This window comes from Canis lupus, chromosome 28, assembly GCF_003254725.2.
Source record: "Canis lupus dingo isolate Sandy chromosome 28, ASM325472v2, whole genome shotgun sequence".
Taxonomy (NCBI): Eukaryota; Metazoa; Chordata; class Mammalia; order Carnivora; family Canidae; genus Canis; species Canis lupus.
In genome coordinates, this window is record NC_064270.1 from 28,728,410 (window position 1) to 28,754,942 (window position 26,533).

At 40.3% G+C, this 26,533-nt stretch overlaps 1 long non-coding RNA gene across 1 annotated transcript in view; it reads right to left on the minus strand.

Moving 5' to 3' along the window:
* Window positions 1–26,533, minus strand: part of LOC118352685 (uncharacterized) — a 27,418-nt gene continuing 885 nt past the window's right edge. Inside the window, exons 2-4 of the long non-coding RNA XR_007406934.1 lie at window positions 14,713–14,766; window positions 1,864–2,032; window positions 1–206 (exon numbers count right to left, since the gene is read on the minus strand). This is a non-coding gene — a long non-coding RNA (uncharacterized LOC118352685). The remainder of the gene's footprint in view (window positions 207–1,863; window positions 2,033–14,712; window positions 14,767–26,533) is intronic.

Below are 26,533 nucleotides of genomic sequence, written 5' to 3' on the forward strand. Positions count from 1 at the left end.
TATAAATGACTCTGTCAACTGGACAATATGCAATGTTCAAATTCCCACAAGAATCACATTCATTTTCAATAGCATTTTAGTGGAGGGAAGAATATAAATATTCAGTTGGAATAGTATTTCACTCGAGGAAGAATATAATCTATGACTTATTTCCGTACCAAGGCACACAGCTCTGGTTTCTTCGAGTTTGGCTCTTCCCCTTGGAGCTGCAAGAGAAAAGCAGACGCTGTTGCTGTTGACGGTGTCACTGCCATGACTGCTTTTAAAACAGCTCCTGGTTCCCCGGCTTCTCCCCACCAGCAGGGCAGGCGTGTAGATTTTAAAAATCATAAAATTATTTTTTCCCTTGGCCAATGCATTAGTGATTTAAAAGTTTTTGAAATACGTGTTTGCTCATATCATTGATGGAGATTTAAAATATAATGACACTGTGCCTATTTTCAAAGGTAAAAGGAAAGAATATGAAGCAACATACAGAAAGAGAGAGAGAGAGAGAAATAAAGAAAAAGAGAAAGAGAAAGAGAGAAAGAGAAAGAGAAAGGAAAAAAAAAAAAGAGCCCAAAAGCACATAGACATCTGGGTGCATAGACATACAGGGCTAAAGTGGTTGTAGGAACTGGACGAGAAAGTTTATCCTTTAGTATAAAAAGGATAAAATCAACACAATTTTCAAAATGAGCTCTCTTTAAAAAATGGCATGCACATTTGAGATGTGACAGCAATCTCGTCTGTGGATGTGACCAGGGAAAAATTATGAAGGCAGCATGCCTGAGCCGCTTTCCCAAAAAAGCAGAAGTCTGAGCAGTGAAAGGAAGCTAAATGCTGGAGAAGTGAGCAGTCCTTTGGAGGCTTCGATGGCTGTGGCTGTGCTTAACTTTCAGCCAAAAAGAGATGCAAACGGGACCAAAACAGATGTAAGTCTTGGGCTGCTGAGTACTCCATGGGCTTCATGCACTAACCTGAAGATTTAGGCCCAGGAAGGGCACCATTGGTCAAACCACGTGGGTTGGGGGACGCTTCGTTAAAATAGTTTACGTCCCTTGGTCATGAATCCATCCCAGCCCATGGATTATCTTTATGATCAGGACTTTACTTCCCATGGGAGTTCTTATCACCACCTCTACACTCACTCTCCGTGACCCTCATTGCTTCCACTATGCTCTGTCCTCTCTTCCCTGGGCGGAATCCCTAGGCAACATCTCTCCAGGGTCCTTAGAGATAGGTACTACTCTAATCTCCATCTTACAGATGAGAAAGCAGGCACAGAAAAGTGAAATAATTGCCCAAAGTCACACACTGACTAAGGAGCAGGGCCGGGTCTTGAACCCAGACTCAAGTTCAAATACTATGCTCTCAGCCACTCTTCAATACTGGCCATCCTGGTTGTTTGTAGGAATATGTCATGTAGTGGACATCTGTTCCTATCATTATTAGCAATTGGTGTTGGCCTCTTGTGAAGTTGGTTCACTTGAGACAGTCTTCAAGAGACTACTGAGCTCTAGTTTTTTGTTCTAGAAAATACCAGTTTGGTTGCCTACAACTATATTTCATGAAATAGGCATTCAATAAACATTAGCTATGATTAGCTAACGTGGTCATAGCATTATTAGCATTCTTGCTTTCTTATGAGTTGAGTTAGCTTGAGATAGTCTATAAGAGAATACTCTGGCTTGTTGTTTAGACAGTATTTGGTTTCTAGGACAACCAGGCTGAGGACCAGACTTTGTCTGAGTGTCTACTGCAGAGTTATCCTGGGAAGTCTCTGCCTGAGCATGTCTGTGACACTTATCATCTCAGTGTTTTTGAATAAGACAATTCGTAATCAAGCTAGCTAAAAGAAAATAGAATAAGATTAGAAATTACATAAAAATTAAGATGAAGGGCAGCCCTGGTGGTGCAGCAGTTTAGCGCCGCCTGCAGCCCGGGGTGTGATCCTGGAGTCCTGGGATCGAGTCCCACGTCGGGCTCCCTGTGTGGGGCCTGCTTCTCCCTCTGCCTGTGTTTCTGCCTCTCTCTTTCTCTCTCTATGTCTCTATGAATAAATAAATAAAATATTTTTAAAAATCAAGATGATTATATAATTATACTGAATTATAACAGTAATAAGATACATATTTTAGTTGGACAATGAATCTAGTTCAGAGCTTCCTGATGGCCAAGTAGAAAAAGAAAACCCAGCAAGACAGTTACCTTTAATTGGTAAAAAGTAGTTTATCACTTCTTTAGGAGGGGCAAACTTACTGGTACTGAAGCTTAGAGTTTATTGTCATCAAATAACAATAGGATAATGCATCTCATTAAAAAGTAGTTTTATGAAAGATCCAGACATATTTATAGTGATGCTTCTAATTCCAACCAATGATAGAAAGGTAGACACAGTATTGAGTTGGAGCACTGTTTAGTGGAGTTTCTGTCTACATCAGACTTTGGTACTATGACTTGCCATCAGGTTAGAGCCTAAGAGACTGAGAAGAATATGCCTTGGACATGTCAGTCAAGCGTCTTGAGTCTCAGGCATGCCTTTGGTGGGCAATACAGAGCATTCAACAATGAGCTGGCTGGTCAGAGTTGATTAGGAAGAGGTCTAGCCTTGTGAATGCCAACTGGAGATTGGATAAGAAGATTGATTTTGTTATGTTTATTAAGAAGCCCAACATGCATTTTTATCCCAACAATTTTACTTATATTTATAACAAGTATCTGTGGAACAAAGACACAGTAAAAGAGTATATTCATACCTCATATAGCTATGAACACATTGGAATGATTTCTCTACAGTTTTTCTATATAATCTTATTTTTTCATTTTATTTATTTATTTATTTGACAGAGAGAGAAAGAGCACAAGCAGGCAGAGCAACAGGCAGAGGGGGAGGGAGAAGCAGGATCCCCACTGAACAGAAAGCAGGACACAGAGCTCAATCCTAGGACCCTGGGATCAAGACCTGAGCCAAGACAGCCACCTGACTGACTGAGCCACCCAGGCACTCTTTCTATATAATTTTAAATAACTTTTCTACTCACCAAAGCATGTATATATATTTAATAATAAATCTATGTTTATATCTATAGCTCTAAATATCCATCTTAATATATATGTATGTGCGTATATTTATAACTGTGTGTATGTATTTTGATTCCGTAGAAGATTCTTTGAGTTTCCCTGCTAAAGAAGTTTGAAAACTACTGGTTCATAAATTATTTTTATTTTTCCCCAGACTTTTGTCATCTAATTTTGAGGGATTTAATTTAACCATACTTTAATTGTTGCCAAAACAATTTATTATTATGCCAAATTAAAAGTATTTATTTATTATGCTAAAATGGGCATTCTCATCCATAATTCTCTGTGTACATCTTGACTGTTTCTTCCAGATAAATGCAGAGAAGTGGAATGGCTGATTCAAAGGATGGGAAGTTTTAGAACTTTTGGTATAGATTTTCCAGAAAAACTATGTACCAATACTTTCCTCCAGCAGTGGGCTTGCATGACTTTGTGACTTATGAACAGCAACAGTCAAGCTGGTCTCCATTTGCTGGGCACCTGTGCTCCACCCTGCAGTTTATAGACGTCTTGCCAACAACCTTGCAAGGTTGGCCATCCTGCCCCATACAAATGAGGGTGTGAGGCTCGAAGTTGTGCAGAGTTACAAAGCAAGGAACAAGACGTGCTGGAATTGGAAGCCATTTCACAGGATCTGTCCGGCCTGTCTGCCTCCCACATTCAAACAGCAGTTGGCTCCTGACTCAGGAAAGAGAATCACCTGTTCTCTCATTCCATTTCCATCGATACCTCATTGGGTTTCCATTTCCGGAGTGCTATCTGAGCCTAACGGGGCTCCCTGTCCCACTCCCTTAGTTTAGAATGAGCCTCTCACCTTCCCTACTACAAGGTCCTCCTGGCTTTGATTGACAGGCAATATCATTTTAGAGTGAAAAGTATTATGTTGGGCCTTCCTAGATTGTGAATATAAGATCAGGGCTCCTCGATCCCGTCTGGGCCAGAAGCCAGCACAGGTCCTGAGTTCTCTCTATATCCGGCTTAGAGGACCCCACCACAGAGAAGGCAGGAGAGGATGGGGGAAGCAGCAGCAATTATATTAATTAAAATAAAATACTCACTTTCTTTTGGTCTCATATTCAGCAATAATTCACTCAGTGGAATTAGTTCTTTTTTACTTAAGGGCAATATGCCTGACTCATGGGTGTCTCTGTGAGCCAGATTTCATGGTCTGTGTCAGAAATCTCTCTCTAAATCCTTGTAAGTTGTGGTTCATCCTATACAATGCATTTTTGAATGCCCATGGGACTTATCCATAAAACTCCCTCAGCTGGCTGACGTTTCTCTTTCTTCCCACCCCCAAGTTTGGAGAACACAGATCACTTTAAATGCTGTGTTAAATCCAACCCATAAGATCCGGAGCACAGAACACAGACTAACAAGACCTGTCTGGGCAGAGGCGCATCATGGCTGCCGGCTCCACCATCTTCCCAGCTGGCTTCATGGTCAACCCAGGACTCTCATCTTCTGCTGATTCTGATCTTTACCATTCTGGCCCTTTGAGGAATCAGCCATGCCACCACTGACACCCCTCTATATCAGCCTCCACACTTCAGCTGGGGGTAACTCCTCTGCCTTTGAACTCATCACTGACTCACCCAGACTCTCTTGTTTCCCTGTCTGCTCTGTCATTATCTTCTTACCTCCTGGCCAGAGGGAAGCTTACCTGTCTGTTCAACGAGATTCAACCCAGCCGTGACTCACCCCTTCCATGCCAGTGCTGATTAACACTGAGACTTCTGAATGGTGACACTCTGGCACCAACAAGCCCCTTCAGAGAGAGAACATCTCCCACACATGAGAGTCCTCAGTCTAATGTTGTCACTTCAATGACCCCTGTCCTCATGGCACTTAAATTTTAGAAGTCGAACATTCTAACAAGTTCTTAAAACACACACACACACACACACACACAAACGATAAGGCAAATGTCAACCTTCAAATTAATTTAAAAATCTTCCTTTCCCTCACACCATACATAAAAATAAACCTCAAATGGGTGAGAAATTGACATGTAAAACACAAAACCATACATGGACTAGGATAAAACACAGGTGAGTTTCATTATGTAACTGGGACGTGGGAAGGTTTTCCAACTATGACTCCAAATCCAGATGTAACAAAGAAAACATTGAGTTAAAACTTTGTTTTGTGTGTGAAAAAGATCATAAGTCAAAACACAAATGTTAAACTGGAATAAAATACTGTAGTTGCCACAAACATCACAGACAAAGGTTTATTACCTTTTATGCATAAAGAACTCTTAAGAATTATGGGGGAAAAAAGAATAAACTTAACAGAAAAATGGGAAAAGACATATACAGAAAATTCACAAAAATTGTATAATTGTGTAGACATACACAGTATGCACAAATGAATATACAATTGACCTTTGAGTAATGTGGGGGTTAGGGGCACCAACCCTGTGCACAGTAAAAAATTCATATATAACTTTGCACTCTCCAAAAACTTAACTATGAATAGCCTACTGTTGACCAAAAGCCTTACCAATAACAGTCCATTTACACACATTTTGTGTATGTACTCTGTACTGTAGTCCCATAATAAAGTAAGCTACAGAAAAGAAAATGCTTTTAAAAATATTGTAAGGAGAAAATACATTTACAGTTCTGTGCTGTATATATGGGGAAAAATTCCATGTGTAAGTAGACCCACACAGTTCAAACCCACGTTGTTCAAGGGTCAACTGCATGACCCTTACACACTAAGAGACGTTTAACGTCACTTAGATAAGAAAAATGCAAATTAAAACTGTACAGAGATACAATTTCCCCTGAATCTGATAGGCAAAATGTCAAAAATTTGATAACATCTTCTTGATGAAACTTCGAGGAAATGGGTACTCATACATTGCTAGCAGGCAGCATCTAATTATGCATGCATTTACCTATTGGCCTAGAAATCCAACTTCTAGGAACTTCCTCCGAAGATATAACTCTAGGAATATAAATAATTATGCAGAAAATTATTCCTTGAAATTGTGATTTATAATAGCAAATTACTAGAAGGAGTCTAAATGCCAATACTTAGGAGAATGGCTGAATAAACAATGAAACAGACTCACAGGGAAGTAACATGCAGATGTTTAAAAAAGGGGATGAAGAAGACTTATATGAACTGGTAGATGATAATTCTCATGATATATTGTTAAGTGAGAAAGAAAATCAAGATGGAGATATATATATATATATATAATGTACTACTTGTGCGTAAGACAGAAGGAAAAATAAGATATTCCTGCAAAAGAAATACAGGAAGCATAAGCCAAGAAATGAGTTAAACTGGCTATTTACAAGAGGTAGGTGGGAACATAGTTGAAGGAATAAAGAAAAAAATAAGATTTTCATGAGTGTATAGTTTTGACTGTTGAATCATGTTTATATTCACACATGGAGTTAAATCAGAAATGATGGAGAAGACACTAAATTTGTATACAAATGGAAATAAGCTGACCTAACTATACATGAAATTGATAGCATAATCACATAGAAGGAAGAAAATAATCTAAATAAGTTTCGAGCATATTCTTACCTATACACTGTCAGCGGGATATAGGCTGAAGACATAAAGGACCTCAACTTGACTCAGTAGGTTAGTTATTGACAACAGTACTGGTAGAGTGTTTCTGAAATATTGTATGGTGAGATTGAAAAAATATGTAAATATACTGATGTTGCTGGGAACCAGGCTACCCCCCCACCCCACCCCCACCCCGTCTGTGGATAAAGGGAGATAAATAATAGGAAAAAAAGGAGAATCATGATTTTGGGTTAGACCTGAAGGTATCAGGTGTGTGTGTGTGTGTGTGTGTGTGTGTGTCCTGTTCACACACCCCTGTATGAGGTGTGGGAGATGGGACATGTTAGGCTCAGCTAGCCTTCTGGGGAATGGGTCCATCCTAGGTATTGAAGAAAATGGGATGATTAAAAAGCATGTTATAGTTTGCAAAAAAAGGAGACACAAAGTCACAGGAAACTGGATCCTATTTTTAGCACATTGTTTGAGGTAGCTTAGCCAAGTGGGAAAAGCTTAGGCTCTAGAGAGACCCAGAGAAAGGACTTGCAGTGCCAGCACGTCTTGTTCCTTGCTTTGTAACTCTGCACAACTGGGTCTCTTTGAGCTTCACACCCTCATTTATATGGGGAAGGATGGCCAAACTCATAAGGTTGTTGGTGGGACCCTATGAGAGATGTCTATAAATTGCAGGCCAGAGCACAGATGCCCAGCAAATGGAAATCAGCCTGACTGTTGCTATTCATAACTCACAAAGTCCCGCAAGCCCACTGCAGGAAGGAGGTATTGGTACTTAGTTTTTCTAAGTTTGTCTGGAAGAAATGATCGAGTTATACACAGAGTTATGGAGGATGATGTCCATTTATAGCATAATAAAGAAATACTTTAAAAGTGGGTAACAATTAAAATATGATTAAATTAAATTTCCTAAACCTAGATAATGAAATCTAGGCAGACATATAAATTAAATATATAAAAATAGTTTTAAAATGATAGTTTTTAGGGATCCCTGGGTGGCGCAGCGGTTTGGCGCCTGCCTTTGGCCCAGGGCGCGATCCTGGAGACCCGGGATCGAATCCCACGTCGGGTTCCTTGCATGGAGCCTGCTTCTCCCTCTGCCTGTGTCTCTGCCTCTCTCTCTCTCTCTCTCTCTCTCTATCATAAATAAATAAAAAAATAAAATAAATGATAGTTTTTAAAGTTTATTTTAGCAGGGGAATCTAAAGATAAAATGCAAATATATATGCATAGCTAAATGAGTAAATATACAGATAGATTTATTTTTCATTTAAAAATATGTAATTACTTTGGTAATTAGGGGAAATTACATTAAAATCATGCAGACGAACTGAAGATACTATCTCTGTCATTCCTTCTACGTTCATTAGTTGGTGTTTGTCGGTGAAGAAAATCTTTCCCTTCTCCCTCTCCCCCAGCACCCAAAGGCTTTTGTTTTTCTTTTTGTTTTGAGTATCACTATGGAGTTCTGGATTCTTTGTGCTATGATCCATAACTTTCTGCTGCTCAAATTGTCCCGAATTTGGCAATGGGAACTCCTTTAGCTGGCTCCTGTATCTTTTTGACATCTCCCCATCCATCTTTGAGGACTTCCTTGCTTTCTGGCTCAAGATACTCTGGGCTCACTCTGCACTTCTCTCTCCCCTGGCAGTTTCTCTGAAGAACCCCAGTTTCTGTTAATGGAAACTTTGGTATTTAGAAAACAAGATCTGGACACTAGCAGGGCTCGTTGCCCCTAGAGTGTCACTGCTTCTAGAATCTTCCAATACACACTCAAATGTGTTACTATCTGAAGTCTCATTTAAAAAGGGTTTTTCATTTCCGTACAAGATAAAAAATACTAAACCTAAAGGTTTATAGCATTTACTCCCTTTTTCTCCCCTTTAGGTCTCCTTGTTGTATTCATTGGGATAAGGGGTGGAGAGATGAGTTGGACAATAAATAAAGAGGCCAAATGGATTTACACAAGGGCCAGTGCCTCTCTCTGGGATTCCGGGATGTAAGAGAAGCGAGTTGGAATTTCAGAGACACAGAGGAGATGTTAGGGAAGCAGCCACAAAGAGAAGCAGAGGTGTTTTCAGAAGGGAGATGCCTACTCAGGACAGAGTTTTAAGAAGCTTTGCTGTCTCTTATGTGATAAAATTTGCATTTTCTACCTCATCAAGAGACTTCAATGAAGACATTATTTCTCTAGACCTTTGGATTGGTCTCATGTTTCTTTCAATGGGGACACCAAGCAGAAATGGTTCTTAAGGCAAATTCAAGAAGGCCTGGAATTATATTGGATTATAATCATTAAGGGAGCATTTCGTGTAAGGAGCTAAATATCACCAATTCCTATCGTCAGAGTGGTGGAATGAAAAATAAATACACTCTGGAATCCAAAATGGTTTTGTAATCCATCCCACCACCTAGTAGTTACACAATCTTGGCCAAGGTACTCAACTTTTCCAAATCTTGTTCTATCTGGAAAAAACATAGACAACTTGGGAACAGTCCGAGTTTACCAGTGTCCTTTCAATGGAATGTGGGGCATTGTTGAAACCAGTGTCTCAACTGGGGTGATTTTTGTCCCAAGCATTATTTGGGCATTTCAGAGGATATTTCTGGTTGTCACAACATGAGCATTGCTACTGGAATCTACTAGATAGAGAGCTGGGATGCCGTAAAACATTCTATAATGCACAAATCAGCCGTCCACTATGAAAAATCATCTGTCCCAGAATGAGATTAAGAAAACCAGGTCTAAACACATCCTTCCTGGGGGCTGATCTGATTCTTTAGGGATCTACACCTTTCATTGTTTTTTAACTACTTTACAACTCTACAAGTTGCAGGAAACTTACAGGGATGCAAGTGATTCTCGTCCATACAGATATAAGTGCATTTTATCCCAGAAGAGAGGCAAGTGGTTAATACCAGGGAGATACTGACTAGTTGTGCATCTTTAGCAAATTCATTTCAGCATTCTTGATTACTTCTATATGCATCTATTCAAAGGCCTTTCTTTATACCTATTGCATCTTACTAGTTTTCTCATTAATTGTTGAGTTAAAAGATTTGACATGGGTATTTTGCACACAAGCTGTGATTCTATTCATAAAAAAAAAATTAGACTTTAGCTCTACTATCCAAAAAAAGAAAAAAAAATCTTCTCCAGATTACAATTGGGTTAACAGTCCAGCATGAAAAACCATCATCCTTGCATTTAGTAGTGTCAAGGCAATGCCACTCTACTTCTTTTCTCTGGTGGACTATGAAGCAGGTTATTTGTCTTGATACTCCGGGACTCTCTTTTCTTTCCTTTTCTCTATTCCCCACAAAGTTTTTCTTCCCCCTTCTAAAAACTCCTGTACATGCCAGATCTCTTCCCTCCCCTCTAATAAAAATCATTTTCAGAAAGAGACCTACTAACAGTCATTTACAACTTAAAGTCAATTTAGTTCAATAGGTCACCTCTTCCAGGCGCCCCCAATAAAAGAAATAAGGTATTAATACACACTTTGTGGGGGAAGCAGTTTTGTAGAAAGAAGGGGCTCTCTGATAATACAGATACTGTGCCACAAAGGAATTGCCCACCCTATTTTGAGCCCACATAGGGCCTTGGTTTTTCTCTGGTAAGCATTGAGATCAGCGGGGGACGATGACAAGTAATGTATCTGAATATAAAGGACCCATGAAACCTAAATTAAAAGGGCTTTAGCAAAGCGAAGTATGCACATTATATTTTTAAAGATCACATGCAATGACAGGGCAGTTAAAGATGAATGGGATGGGAAGGGATTTTGCTTTTAGGAATTTTGTGGCCTTTTGAAAACATTTGAAAATGTAATATTTTCTAAAGGATTTCTTAATCATTCCTGTCTTGTCCATCATGGGAAAAAAAATGTGATGTTTGCATTTTTCTGCATTTCTGAATCTCTGCCATTTGGACTTATTTAAGTAAACTGTCTCCTGAGATGTAATACAATGTGAATAAAACACAGCCTGATCCATAGCAAATACAAATCGTATTCATTTATCCTTTGGAGTACAAACTTCAACCGTAACTAAATACAATATGCTGGCTCTTTTTGTGCTTTTTTATGAACTTTTGAAGCAGGTTTGTGATGAATAGATTTTATAGGATTATGCAGTTATAGTTGGCTTTTAAATATTTCAGAAAGAAATCATAAACATGACCTCATATGTTAATAAATCAATTATGGAATGCTGTTTTATACATATGTTCAAAATATGACCCTATCCAGAAACTCCTTAAATGCGTCCTAAGAAATAACTTTAAACTCTTATTCAGGAGGCTCTGGTTTTCAAAACACTGTATGTTGGAATTCTGCTGCTCCATATAAAGAAAGAAAAAGTTTCTTTAACCTAAATATATATTGTTTCTAATACATTAAATATTAAAGCCATGTTGAGGGTGCGACATTTGCTCTCCATTAGGCCTTTTCTCTCCTTATTTTCTCCTGCCAAGTTGAAGCTACGAAGTAAAGGCAAGAACAAGAACAAACCTACCAAATGGGTTGAGTCATTGACACAGACCTCTTGGGCTTCCATGTTCTCGGTTCTGTTATTTTTTTATATTTGCATTACTCTTTGATTCAAAAGGTCATGAACCACAAGGAGAAGTTTAATGGCTGTGATTTGCCTAAATGATTAAGATTTCTATAAGACCACTTTTTGCTTCCCAGCAGTTGAACTTTTAGAACTGTTACTTACTCGTTTCTCTGTGTGATAGTCAAAATGACTCCAGGACAGCTCCAAATGCTGACAACAAAGACTCTTTTGTTCTCTATAAATGTACTTTAAGAATATTTAATATTTCTTTATTAATTATTGATCTTTGGCCCTCATTATTCAATATTTAACAGCATGATCAACCAGGAAAATAATTCAGCAAACTCATCTTTAAAAGTGGAAATGGATCGCCTGGGTGGCTCAGTGGTTGAGTATCTGCCTTTGGCTCTGGGCGTGATCCCAGGTATCGAGTCCGGCATGGGGCTCCCTGCATGGAGCCTGCTTCTCTCTCTGCCTGTGTCTCTGTCTCTGTGTGCGTGTGTCTTTCGTGAATAAATAAAATCTTAAAAATAAGAAAAATAAAGAAAGAAAGAAAGAAAAGAAAGAAAGAAAGAGAAAGAAGAAAGAAAGAAAGAAAGAAAGAAAGAAAGAAAGAAAGAAAGAAAGAAAGAAAGAAAGAAGAAAGGAAGAAAGAAGAAAGAAAGAAAGAAAGAAAGAAAGAAAGAAAGAAAGAAAGAAAGAAAGAAAGAAAGGTTGCCACTTTCAATTGGGAGTAGATAATGCCACCTAATCCTAAATTCTAGTTTTAAATCATGGCTAATGAACCTGAATTATGTTAGCAAGCATCAGACAAAATAAAAATATTAAAAGTCCAAGGTGCAGATAATAATTTCCAACTTAAAGTCCTGTGTTCAGATTTTTATAATTATAAGATTGGAATTGGGCTTTAATACCTCATCTTCAAAGCACTAAATGCTTAGGCCAGCAGTTTCAGTTGTATCTTCCTTCAGAGCCAGACAGGTAATAGAAATGATTAGAGCAGACAGCCAGTAGAAAGATATAAGGTAGGAGAGAGTAAATGAACTGTGACAAATGGGGGAATGTATCTTCCACCTGAGAATTACAGGTGAGATTTTGCTTTTTAATGCTACCTTGCTGAATAAATAAAATGTCCCTGGGGTACCTGGGTAGTGTAGTCAGTAAGTATCTGACTCTTCATTTTGCTCAGATCGTGATTTCAAGGTCCTGAGAGTGAGTCCCATGCTGGTCTCTGTACTCAGTGCAGAGTCTGCTTGATATTCTCTCTCTCTCTCTCCCTCTGCCCCTCCTGCTTGTGCTCTCTGTCAAATAAGTACATTTCTATTTTATTTATTCATTTTTAAGATTGTATTTAGTTATTCATGAGAGACACAAAGAGAGAGGCAAAGACATAGGCAGAGGGAGAAGCAGGCTACCCAAGGGGAACCCCATGCAGGACTCAATCCCAGGACTCTGGGATCATGACCTGAGCTGAAGGCAGACGCTCAACCACCAAGCCACCCAGGTGCTCCTAAGTATATTTTTTTTAGAAAATGCTTCAAAAATGTCCTTGTTGCCATACTGAGATCATCACTCCCACAGTGTGCAGCCACAGGTCTAAGCCACCCAGGAGTGCTGCTAAATATTCAGAGTTAGTGAACACCTAGCCTTTTTCAAACCCCTTCTGTTGTTTATTCTGTTGTTCTTGTTATTTGTCTACTTGTTTGCATTACTAGAGTTGGAATTCTCCCAACATTGAATGGAAACGTCTGCTTTGATATAAGTCAGCGTTCTTGTTTGTTCACTATAGTCAGGGAGAATTTAAATCTTAGCCTATGGAGGTGAAGGTACCTAAGAGTTCCATTCAACAAACTCTAATGACTGCATGAACTTCCTCTTCACTGTTTCTAGGGAGTGCTCATTCTTGGTTAACCTCCTGAGTGTATTTTTCAGAAGAAATCTTTGTATTCTTTATCAAATTATACATTAACCTTTCTTTCTCTAGAATAAAACTTCCACTCTTTGGCTTTGCCTGATAGGACCCATTTTCTGTTCCTTGGTCTGCTTTTTGGGAGTGACCACCCCAGGCATTGTATCTCTTTTTCTTCTCTGGAGTCAGAGAAGGGACAGAATGTGGTTAGCACTAGGTGAGTCTGAAACTCAACTTTCTCAGCAACATCTATGTATGTTTCTTCTCATTCTTAATTCTTTTGACCAAGAATCCCACAGCGTTATCATAATCTTAGCCTAGAATACTGTCAGCTGTGCATCCCATAAAAATTATATGACCCCCACCAAGAAAACTACTGATCATTTTGGAAGATATTTGTTTAAGAAAAAAATGGAGTATTGGGTCTTTTATCAGAATGATAAGACTGAATGTCATAAGTTGGAAGATGTCAATTATTTCCAAAGTAAAATGAATTTAAATATGATAGCAATAAAAATCATAAATAAAAGTGCTCAAAAGTTGTGCTATAACAGTTGTGAATTGCAAATAATTATTTAAGAAAAGATGTATGAGGAAGAACTAACCCTAATTGTGTGCTGGTAAATGGACTTTCAGAGGAAAAGAGAGAGTGCGTGAGTGCTATGAAATATAGTGTTGTCAATTTCTGTGGTGTAAGTACTCCCATGATGGGTCAATTTCAAACTACCGACATGACATCATCGGATATGGTGCTGGAAAAAGATGTGCAAAATTGACTTTTGTGAGCTGGTAAAAGACAGCTCTAGCACATCACTGACTGAAGCACATTAAAACAATATTGTAAAAGAATGCCAAAAATATTGTAAAACAATAATTTTAAAAGCATACTATTACGAAAAAGAGAGAGATAGAAAGAAAAAGATAGAAAAGGAAAGAAAAAAGGAGAGATCAGTGTAACATGATGGATATCCCCCAAATGGATATATTCTCTATAAAAGTATAATATAATGACAAAGAATATATTCCAAACTACTGAAAGAGGGAAGCATTTTAACAAATGATATTGGGACAATTAACAGCTATTTGCATAGAGGAGGAAGGAACATCGGAAATAATGTTGAATATCATCTCACACTGTACACTAAAATCTGGATGAATTTGTTAATGAAGAAAAATCAGAAGAAAAGTATGTGATTCAGACTTGTAGAGAAGGGTAGAGCTCTTAATGACTGAAGAGATGGAGAAAATATAAATAACCAGATCAATATATTTAACTAAATAAAAATTGTTAGAACATACAAATTAAAAATCAAACAGAAGGACTTCTACTTCTGAATAAGTAGAAGAACCATAGAGCAGATTTATCTTCTCACTTGAAAGAACTAAAAATAAGGAGACAAAAAATACCAGTAAAAACAATTTGTGAGATCCTGTACATTAAGCAAAACTAGACAGTGATCCTTGAGAGAAGTGAGGCAAATGAGATGAGCCCTATGTTGCCCTGGGTTGCTGCCTTGAGAGTTTCTAGGCTGCAGTGCATAAAGGACAAACTAAGGCAGAGCCCAAGGGACTCTGGGAGTTGAGGGATGCACTAAAGCAGTATTTAGTGGGAAATTCATAGTGGAAATACTTACATTATGAAAGAAGAAAAGTCTCAAATCAATGACCTCACTTTCTATCTTCAGAAACTGGAAAAAGAAGAGTAAATTAAACCCACAGTAAGAAAAAAAGAAATAAAGATCAGAATAGAAATCAAAGGAGTAAAAAACAGAACATGATAGGGGTGTCTGGGTGGCTTAGGTGGTTAGGCAGCCAACTGTTGATTTCATTTCAGGTCGTGATCCCAGGGCCCTGGGATTGAGCCCCGTGTCAGGTTCCCTGCTCAGTGGGGAATCTGCATGAAGATTCTCTCTCTCCCTCTCCCTCTGCCCCTTCTGTTTCTGTCACTCTCTAAAATAAATAAATATATCTTAAAAAAAAAGAACACGATAGAGAAAATCAATGGATATATGAAGATTTCTCAAAACTCTGTAATGAGAAGTAAACAACCCAATAAAAAGGGCAAGAAATGTGGACAGGCATTTTACACAAGAAGACATACAAATGACAAATAAGCACATGAAAAAGTTCTCAACATTAATAGCCCTCAAGGAAACATGAACTCAGGGTAACCATACATGGCTGGCAGGAAGGTAAAATGATATAACTAATGTGGAAAATGTTGCCAATCCCTGAAAACATGAAGCATACACCGCAGTGTATGATCCAGCCACTCCATTCCTAGATGTTTCCCGGAGAGAAATGAAAACATATCCCTAGAAAGAAGAACACATGAATATTCACAGAAGCATTATTTATAATAGCCCCAAACTGGAAATAACCCAAATGTCTATCAACAGATGAGTGGGTGAACGAACTGTGGTATATAAGCCATATAAAGGAATCCTACTCAAGAATAAAAGAGAATGAACTACTGTTACACTCAACTCTATGGATAAACCTCAAAATATGGTGAGTAAAAGAAATTTAGAGGCTGAACCTCAAAATATGGTGAGTAGAAGACAAAGAGAAATACTGTGATTAAATTTATATATAACTTTAGTAAGTGCAACCTAACCCTTAGTGTCAGAAAGCAGATCATTTGGGATAGGAGATTTTGGGGTGGGCAGATTACAAAGGGTTATAGAGAAAATTGTTGGGGTCTAGGTCAACATGCCTCAGCCCAGTTTCAAGAGAGGCTGGGAAACTGAGTGTCTGGTTTTTCCCTTTCCGCCCTGGGAGGCAGTCTTGCACCAACACTCTTATGCTGTTTCCCTGATTTCTTATTGATGTGTCTTCTTCACTCTGCCAGGAGGCAGAGGCTATGCCTTACTCTTTGCAGCCTCCATTCTGCTAGGAACCAGGCAGGTACTCAGTCACTCCTTATGGAATGAACAGAACTGAACTGGATGACATTATAGGTATCTGTGTCCCTCCCTCTCCTCGCTCCTTTAGAAGTGCTGGGGGCCTTCTAAATCCTTTTCCAGGCTGGGAGATCTGGCTATTTCCTGGATCTACACTTGAATTGGGTAACGACCAAGTCTTATTTATCTGTACTGGGATATAAAAAGAGATTGAAAGAACACTGGAAGTTTTCGTCCTTATGTACTTCTTCGTTGCCAGAGCATAAGATACTCAACACATAACACTTCCAGCTCTTCTTGGACAAATAGACGCTTATTATTAGGATGATAAGCTGAATTAGGCAGAGCAAATACACAGAGAAAAGAAGGATAGCACAGACAGATGACCAAGTGTCAAATCCTACTCTGTCCTGATCATCTACGTGACCTTGAATCAGCTGTCCCAGACCCAGCACAGATCTGACGTTTCTATGCCCAGTTCCTATTCAGCTTTCTCCTGGGGACCACAGCCTGACCTCTCTGGGTAGCCAGCCTGCCCTCACTCTCGGCTCGTGGATTTCCGGTGTCTTGATCAGAGGATCAGTATAAAACCTGTGACCCAGGCCTATGCCAGTCAGACACCATGTCGCGGACTGCTCCGGGTTGGGCCTGTGTGATAAATCTGCTGACTTCATTGTGGAGTTTGGCCACTGACAGTCCTCATGGGGTGCCCTGCCTACCTAGCCACCCCCACACACCAACACACCTTTCATCTCTGTGGCCCCATGGGAGTAAGAGATGCTCACCTCTGTGCTTATGGACGTTTCCAGTAGAGCAACCGCTAACCCATGCTGGGGGACCCCCAGCCCAGCTACGCCCTCAAAGCCTCCAACTGACTTTGCTTTTATTCACTTGGGAGCCTTTCTCCTTGGGGAATCCTTCTGCTGTTTACTGCATAAGTAATCAGCTTCACATCATAGTCTTAGATTCCTTTGTGTCATTTGTCCCAATACTTAGGTAAGTAACTGGGCAGAGGGGCTGCTTCACATCTCCCAATCCCAGCACAGAACTTGGCACCAGGATGACCTCATGACTGATGGATTGAATGAACGAATGAATGGCTTTCCGTCTTGATTTTTGCCTTCATGTCTGGGCACCCACGTTTCATCTATTGCTCATTGTCATAGCAAAGAGGCAACTTGAGGTCTGAGCCACACGTGCTCTGACATTACAATTCATGTTTATCCTTCTTGTTCTAAATCCTACCAAGTACATTAATTCTCCCCAATTTAGTTCTGATTCCTTGTGGTGAGAAGAACATGGATCATGCTAAAATAGAGTGCCGTTTCTTAACTGGGAGTAACCCCTACAAAATATGTTTTTATTTAATTGTTTGTTGACCCACATCTCAGCCTTGTATATACGGTCTGAAGGAGTCCGCAAGAAGGGTTTTGACTAAAACCACTATTTGCTTTGGGCTGCACACGGCGGGATTTGATTTGCCACGGTAGGAATGTCAGTCTGATAATTCAACTGCAATTTCTCCAGCTATTTACCTTTAAATCTCAGTATTACACTTGCTACAGATGATGTATGAAAGTAAAATATTTGCACAGTGTGTGATTCAGTCGGGAGCAGACAGCGTTGCACCCAAGAGGAGGCTGCTCAGCTGGCCTCACCAGGACCAACATTTTTGTAGGAAAGAAGCAAACCTCAGCGTCGTGTGTGCTCTGTGGACGTGCCCTGGGGTAGGGCACTGCCCAAGTGACAGCTATTGACAAACACGGCTAGACTGTGACATAATCAAAATCTCAGTTTGTTTGTTGGGGGCTCAGGAGACAGCCAACAGATACCCATATTTTATTCATCACGTCTGGTTGGTGTGTTTCACATTGTCACAGACGCCAATTGAGGCACACAGTTTTCCTAAATCTCTGGAATTCTCAGGTTCTTTTTTTATATGTCCTCAATCTGCCTCTCTTTGTAAACTACTGCCCCTTTGGAGTTCCAGCCTTCTTTTCCTTCCCACTTCCCCTGGGCTTGGGGACACATGGTTCCAAATGAGACATTTAAAACACTATGTGTATTTTAGGGAGGACCCTGCCTCCTGGATCATGATCGTTTAAAACAGCTTGTGAAAGAAAACCCACTTTAATTTACCCCAAGAAAAGCTCATTTTGTTGCTAATTTAATTTTAGTGAAAGGCCTTATGTAGAGGGTGCCCCAGGAATTTCTATGAGATCTATTTATTCAACCCAGGAGGATTATCTGACTCTTATAAGCTAATCCTCTTGAAAAGTATGTCTGCAGTTCCATGAGGAAGCATGTGATATTCCTTACATTATGAGTGTTTGAGTTTGATCTGGAATAAATGAAACAGATTGCACTCTTGGTCACCTGTGCCCGAGTCATTGGAGACAGGTGAGCTGTTCCAAAGAGCTTTGTAGTTACTGAAACTTCTTTTTATTGTCAGAAAACCAAACAGTGAATTTAATGTGATTGCCAAGTTGACATATAGAAATTGGTCGTGACAAATTTAATCAATAAATATTTATTGAGTTGTCGCTGTGTGTCAGATACTGTTAAAGATATTGAAGTGAGGATAAAGGAACCAGACGACAGAGAACTCTGTCCCCAGGAGCTCACATTCAGGTGGGGAAGACAGACGTGGAACCAATAAACAAAGCAATATGTAGCATATATGAGTCATGCTATGCAGAGACACCAAGTAGGGAAGAGAAATAGAGAGGTTGCAGGGAGGTTGATATTTTAAGTCTTGTGGGCAAGAGTGGCCTCTCCGCAGAAATAAATTTTGATCAGACAATAGAACAAAGTGACAGGAAGTTATACAAGTGCAAAAGGGTTTTCCAGGCACCAAAGGCAGCATGTGCAAAGGCCCTCAGGCAGAAGCAAAGAAGCCAGGCTGGAAGGGAGGGAGTGGTGGGAAATGAGGTTGAAGAGGTAGCTTGGAGAAAGCTTCATGCAGGGCCTTCTCACTACTGGGAAGGACTGGGGGTTTGATTCTAAGCGTGAAGAGCCAGTGGATGGTGCAGCATAGGAAGAAATTGGCTCCAGTAGAGATTTTAGGTATTGTCATCTTCTATTCTCAGTTTTGTATCATTTGCTCCTTGAGTCAGATGCATTCCCACTATTTTCATGTCTTGGCAAGCATCTGTCAACAGTTATTCACGTTCCTGGGTCACGAGACAAAGGAAACAAATTCTGTTCTCTTCATACTCATGATGAAGATTGAAAAGCTGGTGCCAGACATAATGCACTCAACCTCAGGTATGTTTGGAGATTTGGTCAGTTGTTTTCTTTTTTCTCCCGCCCCCCCCTTTGTTTTTTTTCAGAAATACTGCCTTGGAGGAAGAATTTTGGGGGGATGTTAAGGAGAATTCTGATTTTTGAATGAATTTTATTTCAACCATTATATGAGTAAGCTCCTTTTTAAAAATAGACTTATTTTTTAATTAATAAACTTATTTTAGAGGAATTTTAGAACCACAGCAAAACTGAGTGGAAAATACAGAGATTTCCCATATAACCCCTGTACAGACCCCCTACCCCCCATACACACAACCTCCCCCTCTATGGGCATCCTGAACCACAATGGTGCATTTGTTACAACTGATTAACTTATACTGACACATCATCACCCAAAGTCAGCAGTTCACATTGGGGTTCACTCTTACTCTTGGTCCTACACATTCTATGGGTTTGGATAAATGTATGACAAGCATCCACCACTGTAGTATCATATGGATCCCTTTCATTGCCCTAAAAATCCTCTGTGCTCTGCCCACTCATCTCTCCCTCCCCCAGCCCTTGGCAGCTACTAATCTTTTCACTATCTCCACAGTTTTGCCTTTTCCAGAATGTCATAGAGTTGGAATCATATAGTACATAGTCTTGTCAGATTGGCTTCCTTCACTTGGTTATATGCATTTAAGTTTCCTCTATGTCTTTTCATGCCCTGATAGCCCATTGCTTTTTAGTGCTGACTACTATTTCATTGTCTGGACGAAGCACAGCTTATTTATGCATTCACCTAAGGAAGGGTATCTAGGTTGCTTTCAAGTTTTAGTAACTATGGGTGAAGCTGCTGTCAACATCCCAGTGTCAGTTTTTGTGTGGATATGTTTTCTTTTTTCTTTATTTTTTTTAAAGATTTTATTTATTCATGAGAGACTCAGAGAAAGAGGCAGAGACGTAGGCAAAGGGAGAAGCAGGCTCCCTGTGGGGAGCCTGATGTGGAACTCGATCCCGGATCCCAGGATCACGACCTGAGCCAAAAGCAGATGCTCAACCGTTCAGCCACCCAGGCGTCCCTGTGGATATGTTTTCAGATATTTTGTGTAAATGCCAAGGATCACGACTGCTGGATCACATGGCAAGAGTTTTGTAAAACAAACAAACAACAAAAAAAAAAAACCTGCCGAAGTGTTGTCCAAAGTGGCCACACCATTTGCATTCCCACCAGCAGTAAATGAGAGTTCCTATTGCTCAACATCCTTGTCAGCATCCGGTGTTGTCAGTGTTTTGGATTTGGGCTATTCTAATGGATATGTGTTATGTTGTTTTAATTTGCGTTTTCCTGATGACATAGGATGTTGAACATCTTTTCATATGCTTATTTTCCATCTGCATATCTTCTTTGGTGACATGTTGGCAAGCCCTCTTTTTTACATGAGAGATCTATTCCTGAAATTGTGGGTAAAACAAGTTGTAATTTGCATCCCCTTCTTGTGGTGACTTGTATTATATATTAAGATGATAGCTCCCGGGTGCCTGGGTGGCTCTGTCATTTAAGTGTCTGCCTTCGGCTCAGATTGTGATCTCTGGGTCCTTGGAGGGTCCTAGGATGGAGCTTCCTATCAGGCTCCCTGATCAGCCAGAAGCCTGCTTCTTCCTCTCCCTCTGCCCCCCCACCTCCGCCCCGTGTGCTCTTTTTCTCTCAAATATATAAAGTCTTTTAAAAAGTGAGAGCTCCATTTTGATTGCTTATCAACTGGCGATAATGACAAGATTTTTTATAATCAAAATTTTAAATGGGAGGAGGGGTATAGTAAAGATATATTATTATACATAACCCTTTATAGAATTATATGTGTTTGTTAGCAAGAATAATCAGAGGTATCCTCCACTTTTCAAAAGTTCACATTATGCTAATTCCCTTTTATGGAAGGCCTACATTAGTATCTGCTTCTACTAACCAGAAGAAAGCCAAACGGGATTTTTGCTTTTATGAGATAAGGCAAACCGTGAAAATAGCGTTCAGCATTTGTTTTGCAGCCAACCACCATTAAAGAGGCTGTGTACCCCTAAGAAGCAAGAGTGGCACCCCCAAGATCCTTCCCCTGGGAATGACACTCAGCATCTCAGCATAAAGCTGCCAGAGCATTGAACTGTGCTTTATCTAGATTTGTTTTGTGTATTTATTAGTAATTTATTAATAAAATGTGTGCTAAGGTATCAGGTCTAGGAATGCTCAAAAAATCTTTCATATAAATTAATGGCAATTACTTCTTTGCTTTAAGCCTGAATTTAAGCTTTATAAAAGGTTTCATAGAGGGGCACCTGGGTGGCTCAGTGGTTGAGTGTCTGCCTTTGGCTCAGGTCATGATTCCGGGGTCCTGGTATCGAGTCCCACGTCAGGCTCCTTGCGGGAAGCCTACTTCTCCCTCTATGTCTCTGCCTATGTCCTTGCCTCTCTCTCTCTCTCTCTCTCTCTCTCTCTCTTTCTCATGAATAAATAAATAATAAAATCTTTTTAAAAAGTTATTTAAAAAGTTTTCATAGAAACACTATTTTCGGATAGCAGGGGAAACCTGTACTCATTTATTTAACAAACATGACTGAATGTCATGTGCAATACTCAGATATTTTAATATATATATTTAATGCTTGTGATAGCCCTTCATGGTATGTTTTATTTTCCTCATTTTACAGGTGCGAAAATATCAGGCCTTATGTAATTATTTTCCATTGCATATGATAAAAAGTTTAATTTAGTTGTGTTTAGTAAAAAATGGGAATACATTGGTTCATGTAACTTCATAGTCAAAGCTAAACAGACGAAGTCAGGTAAGGCTTGATCCAGGGCTAAATGATGTAGTCACAATATAATTTTTTCTCTCCATTTTTCAGACCTACTCCCCTAGTGCTGACTCCATTCTCAGGCTCTGCATGATACCAACAAAGTTGCCAAAGTTCCAGTTTGTATCTACACTCAGGTTGTAGTCCTCCACAGGTCTCTTTCTTATTGCTCAAACTAAAGATTTGGGATACAGTCTGATTGGACAAATGAGCTTGGCTTGAGTCACACATTTTATTTGAGTGCCTGCTGTCCCCTCTGCATGCTAAAGAGCAGGTTTGATCTCTGACCTTATTGAAAAGAATTCCAAAAAACAATGATAGACATGAACCCATTATCACTCAGATATAAGGCCTTTATTACATGTTATCACAAATCCTATGAAACAAAAGGATAGGATGCTCTAAGGCATGGGATGGCCAGTTATGGCCTGTGAACCCAATCTAGGCCCTCTGTCTGTTTTGTAAATAAAATTTTATTGAAATACAATCATGCTTATTTTTCACATGTCTATGGCTGATTTCTTCTACAATTGCAGGGTTGAATAATTCCTAGAGAGATCATATGGTCAGCAAAGCCAAAAATATATTCTCTGAACCTCTAGAGAAAAAATGTGTTGCTCTAGCTCTCAGTACATCTAACAGAAGGACTCTAATCTCGGGGATCAGAGAGGTCTTTCTGAGGACCCAACATTTAAAATGAAACTAAAGATTGAAAATGGGCTGATCTGGCAAGTCGTAGAGAAGAGTGTAAGGGCTGAGACAAAGTTAGAGGCTCTATGTAGTCCTGGGTAGAAAGGACAGTATGAATGGAGGTCTTGAGCCATTTGGGGAACAGAATGAAAGTCTCCGTGGCTTAGATATAGTGAGGGTGGGGTGCTTGATAAGTGATACAGTCAGAGTAGGTGTGGGGCCACACAGTATTGGGTCTTGGAGGCCATGCTAAAGTGTCACAGAAGAACCCACTGAAGGGCTTTAAGCCGGGGTAAAATACATTTAAGTTGGTGTCTTGCATTGTTATCCTTGCTGCCACATGGAGAATGGATGGGGAGCAAGGAGAAGATAAGCAGAAACAGAGAGAGCACCTGGGAGGCTGTGGCTAGAGCTGAGGATGCAGATGGTGGTGATGGTGGTGCTCAGACTATGAGGATGAATGTGTAGAGGGAGAAGTAGATGCAGGATGTAATGGGACTTGGTGTTTGATCGGATACTTGTTGAGGGAGAGTTGGGTGCAACAGGGTGAAAGCAAGTTATTTCCTGAGCTAGAGATGCTGGAAGATGAGCAGATTTGAAAGTGACAGAAGGGAGAAAAGGTGATCTGGAGGGTCCCTCCTGGTCCTAAAGTTCTACAGGAGAACTTTCTAATCAGACCCATCAATGATATGAGCTCTCATTAAAGGCTCAGTTTAGCACCCCAAACAGATGATGTAACATAGGTAATCTTGAAGACACGCTATTCTTAAAGCTTTTGTAAAGACCCTGGGATATTCTTCCCAGAAATTATCGAGGACCTAAGCTTCTCTGTGCTGCAACAACTTCTCTAATGTGTTGTGAAAAGTTGGGCAATTGTACATCCCACTGATTTGCTACCAATTCCAAGGTGTTCTCCTAGCACTACACACATGAGTGAGCAATGTTAACTCCAAGCTGGAATGCCCTTGAAAGGAAATGAGGTTTACAATTTGAAAAAAAAAAAAAAAGCCATTTGCCTACTAAAATCGTTACCAACACAGAAGAAAATTTTTAGGTTTCTTTCCAGATAGAACATTCTGTGACAATTGAGGCACGATGCAAGGTGAGAGGACGTGGCCTAAGCAGGGTGATTTTTCTGGCCTCTCCCCAGATAACTAAAACATTCCACTTCACCTTAACAAAGACATAATCCAAAGCCAACTAATTCCATGAGCTAGAAAGAAAATGATCAATAACTCTGCAGCTCTTAAATCAGCTGACATGGTTCCATTCATTGAGGCGTGGCATGCTTTGAATTTTTCATGTCTCTTGTAATATTCCTGTAAGAATTTTTTTTTTATATATTTTTTATTTATTTATGATAGTCATACAGAGAGAGAGAGAGGCAGAGACACAGGCAGAGGGAGAAGCAGGCTCCATGCACCGGGAGCCCGACGTGGGATTCGATCCCGGGTCTCCAGGATCGCGCCCTGGGCCAAAGGCAGGCGCCAAACCGCTGCGCCACCCAGGGATCCCTCCTGTAAGAATTTTAAGGATCCGGACCAAAATCCACCCTGTTGCTTGCTCACTTTCCCTTAACATCTCATCTCGATCTGAAACCTGAAAGGCTTCTCTCATGCAGGATTCTTCCCAATGTACTCTCTCGATTGCCCTCTTCTTTCTCCAGCTCCACAAAGCTGGGTGGCCACCCAGGAGCATCACTATGTTTATGCTGCTTTATCCTGCTCGGTGTTGCAGAGACACAGCAAGTGGAGCTGTGGGGCTCTGAGCCTTCACCAGTGTGTCATCCTGAAAACAGACGCCTCGAGTGGATTGGCATCACTAACTAGAACTCAGATGTATCCAAATTTCATCATGCTAAAGAATGTAATTGAGCCACATAACATTTCTGTGCCTTCGGCTTATTTTTATCCCTTAAAGTCACTGTTATGGTTGACTTTATGTGTCAGCTCGCCTGGTCTAAGACATGCCCAGATAGGTGGTAAAAGATTATTTCTGGGTGTGCCTGTGATGGTGTTTCTGGAAGAGATTAGGATTTGGATCGATACAAAGAGTAAAGAGGATGGCCCTCCTCCATGTCGCTGGGCATCTTCACTTCTGTTGAGGGCCTGGATCGAGCAAAAAAGGCAGAGGAAGGGCAATTTGTTCTCTGCTTGAGCTGGGACATCAATCTTCTGTCCACAAACATCGGCACACCTAGTTCTCGGGCCTTCGAAGTCGGACCAGGACTTGACACCATTAGGTCACTTGGTTCTCTGGCCTTGGGGATCTATGCCACAAACTTTCCCAGGCCTCCAGCTAGCAGACAGCAGGCAGTGAGATTTCCCAGCCTCTAGAATTGTGTGAGCCAATCCCTCATAATAAATGTCTTTTGGGGTGCCTGGGTGGCTCGGTCAGTTAAGCATCTGCCTTTGGCTCAGGTTATGATCTCAGGGTCCTGAGATGGAATCCCGAGTCATGCTCCCGGCTCAATGGGGAGTCTGCTTCTCCCCCTCTTTGATCGTGTTCATTCTCTCTCTCTCTCTCAAACAAGTGAATAAAATCTTTAAAAATTAAATAAATAAATAAATCTTTAAAATTAAATACATAAATACATAAATAAATAAATAAATAAATAAAGTCTTTCTATCTGTATCTATCCCATGGGCTCTGTTTCTCTGGAGAACCCACACTAATACAACCATCATGCTTTTATCTGGCTACAAGATATAAGTAGGTCTGTGTGATATTACTGGGCAGAGTTCTCTTGGGTTTCTAACCTGTAGAGAATGCCTCAGTTTCTTCATGGCAAAGGAAAAAAGAAAATATAACCACATGATCACAGTTAGTCAAGGAGTCAGAGAGAATATAATCTATTCCCAACTACCCCAGCTAATCCAGTATTCACCTGCCAAGTCCTTGCTAAGAACCTGCTGGGTATAAGACACTGTGCACGGCCCCTTGGGAGCCACAAATATAACATGGCCCTTATCCCTGTTCTGAGGAACTGGAGAGTTGGTTCAGGTTCAGAACCAACCCAAGGTACCCACTGATCCATGATGTAAGAAAAAAATAGACAAAGGGCTATGGAACAGCAGATACAGGAAGATTATTCTTTATGGATGGGATGAGGGAAAGAGGACATCAAGTCTTCTAGGAAGACTTGATGGAAGATGGGTTATGTATACAGGGTCTTGAAAGTTGGGTGGAATTTAGAAATAGAGGAAAAGCAGGACAGGGGTGACTGAGTGGCTCAGGGGTTGAGCATCTGCCTTCGGCTCAGGTCATGATCCCGGGGTCCTGGAATCGACTGGAATCCCTGCGAGGAGCCTGCTTCTCCCTCTGCCTATGTCTCTGTCTTTCTTTCTGTGTATCTCATGAGTAAATAGACTCATCTTTAAAAAGAAAAGGAAAAAAGAAAAAAGAAAGAAGAGCAAAGAAAAGAAAAGGCAGGACAGGGGCACCTGGACGTCTCAGTTGGTTAAGAGACTAACTCTTGATTTCAGATCAGGTCGTGATCTCGGGGTCATTGAATGGAGCCCTATGCTGGGCTCTGTGCTCAGCGGGGAGTCTGCTTGAGATTCTCTCTCCCTCTGCCCCTCCCTATCCCACTTTCAAATAAATAAATACATACATACATACATACATACATACATTTAAAGTAAGAAAGAAAGAAGAGCAGGATGGGGATACCAGGGGGGCATTCCCAGGTGGTTAGCAAGGACCATCACCGATGTTGGTGGCAGGATGCAGAGGGAGCAGAGGGCATTTCCCAGGAATTGAAACAGGGCTGGAGGGTCTGGCA